Consider the following 2,534-nt stretch of genomic DNA (forward strand, 5'->3'; position numbering starts at 1 on the left):
GCACATCCTCCCCAGCACCTGCTGTCTCCTGAAGATCTTCACCAACCCTACATCAGATAGAGGGCTAATATCCAATATATACAAAGAACTCAAGAAGTTAGACCCCAGAAAACCAAATAACCCTATTAAAAATGGGGTACAGAGTTAAACAAAGAATTCTCACCTGAAGAACTTCGGATGGCGGATAAACATCTTTAAAAATCCTCAACTTCATTAGTCATCAGGGAAATGCAAATCAAAACAACCCTGAGATTTCACCTTACACCAGTCAGAATGGCTAAGATTAAAAACTCAGGAGACAGCAGGTGTTGGCGAGTTTTGAATCTTATTGGAAAGGATGGCTTCAAGGCAGGAAAGGATGTCACGTGGGTGCCCATGACAGTAAGCACCACTCTGGAAAAGACCCTTTCTTTTATAAGAGAACAAAGATGATTAGCAGGCAGAGATGGAAGGGTGGCCATGCTGGACGGGGTGACAGCTGAGGGGTGAGCTTGCAGTACCCTGACATCCACCCATGGTGGGGAGCAGGGTCACAGGGGAAAGAGGACTGAACCTCGAGTCATGTTATCTCTGCCTGGGTCACCAGGTCGCCCCCTCATTCAGTGGACACGGGGACGGTGGGCACATGCGTCACTCCCACACGTTCCACGCTGTGCATCAGAGGATCTTTGCATCTTTTGGGGAGACAGGGTACAGTTCTAGACTGACCTTCCTCCGCCTCGAGTTCTCAGGAGTGGAATCTCTTCTCCACACCACCCTGCGTCTCTGCTCACCTGTAGGTCTGGGAGAACCAATGTCATAGAATACAGCAGAGAATCCAGATGTCCGTTACCTGCTCTTGGTATATGTTAGGAGAGTTCTGCAATACGCTGGACAACTGGAGAGAGAGGCAGGAAAATCCCAGTTACCTCCCTCCTACATACAACCACAGAAATCTCAGAAGAATTAAAAAATCTTATCGGCCAAATAAAAGCATTAGTTTGTAGAAGAGCCTTGATGATGCAGAAGGACTTCATAAGATTCCAAGGCCACAGAGAGCAAGACAAGACGTGAGAGTAAAAGAATACTTGGTGAGACGGTCTTCGTGGGGAGGGAGGAGGGAGGAGCAATGGGGGAGGATATAATCAAAATATATTATGCATGAAATTGTCAAAGGATTTTTTTAAAAAGGCACAGATTGCCCCGAGAATGGGTACAAAGGCAATAGGATTGATCTTTTTTTTTTTTTTTAAACTCTCTTATTTCTGAGACAGATAAAGATGTCACTAGCTGAGCTGCTCCATGGGAGATGGGGTTTGCAGATGTGCTCATTGTCCTTTCCAGGAGTCTGGATCTATCTTGAGCTCCTGGGGTTTTGGTTTTTGGTTTATTGGGTTTTGTTCTTGTTTTGGTTTGTTTTGTGTCCTTCTGCTGTGAGGTCGAATCTACTCTAGGAACTTCTTCACTTCCCTCAGAGAGGTGTGTCTTCCCAATCTTAACACCCAGACTTAGCCAGGAACCAAGGTTCCTTCAGGGACCAACCACAGATCATCTTGCTCGCTGCCCCACCTCACCCTTGCCAGGAACCACCACCCCCACCCCACCCCCACCCCAGTCAGCTTGCTTAGCAGGGCACACCGCTAGTTCCACTTCCGGCTCTGAGTGCGGCCTCTATCGCCAGCATCCCCTGGCTAGCCCTTTCATAAACATCTTCTCAAGCTGCTAAGATCAAAACATTTACCAACTTTCTCCTTAGACGGTTCACCCTAGAACTCTTCTGTGGAAGAGAAACATTTCCATAATTGACAATTGTAATGGACGTTTCTGTTTTCTCCCCAGCTGCTGGGAGCTTTAACCCCCAGGGATTATCCCGGCATCCTCCGCTGCTCCCTGGCCTCCCAGGCTCTGCCCTGTATCAGTTCCAGCTTCCAACATGGTGTCCGACATCAGCGGTCTCAGCAGTGGCGCAGGAAGTGCTAAGGGGGAAGAAATCAACACACACACACACACACACACACTGCTCCACCCTTGCTCAGTACCCAGCAGTCCACAGTGTTACTTTTGGAGCACAGGGGTGGGGCTAGCACGCACACCTGGGTTTTCTCTGCGGGCCCCGGTAGGGCAGCAGTTTCTGTGGCCTCGCGTCCCCACCCAGAGGCACTTCTGAGACTCAGTCACCTGTGCCAGGCTGAGGCAAGGCTGGCCCGTCTTTCACCACAGGCAGGAACTGGAAGCAACTCTGAACCCAGGTGGTCCCTGGCCCCTTGGCTTGCTGGCTTCTACTGAAGACAGACATCTGTCAAAGCAACCACTCAGCTTTTTAGCAACTCCCTTACCGCGTTTCTCACCCCACAGACAACCTATCAAAGCCAAGGCCAGGAATCTGTGGGTTCTAGCAGACTTTTGTCTCGATACCTACCAACACCCTGCTATGGAACTTTCTAGTTAAAGAACAGAGGGGGGGGGCAGAGAAGCCTCTCTCCTTTACAGACAGGTAAAGGAGAGCCCCGCCCCTAGCCCCTCCCAGTGCGCAGTGAAGAACAAAAACACCAGCG

The sequence above is a fragment of the Apodemus sylvaticus genome, chromosome 12 (genome assembly GCF_947179515.1).
Source record: "Apodemus sylvaticus chromosome 12, mApoSyl1.1, whole genome shotgun sequence".
NCBI lineage: Eukaryota > Metazoa > Chordata > Mammalia > Rodentia > Muridae > Apodemus > Apodemus sylvaticus.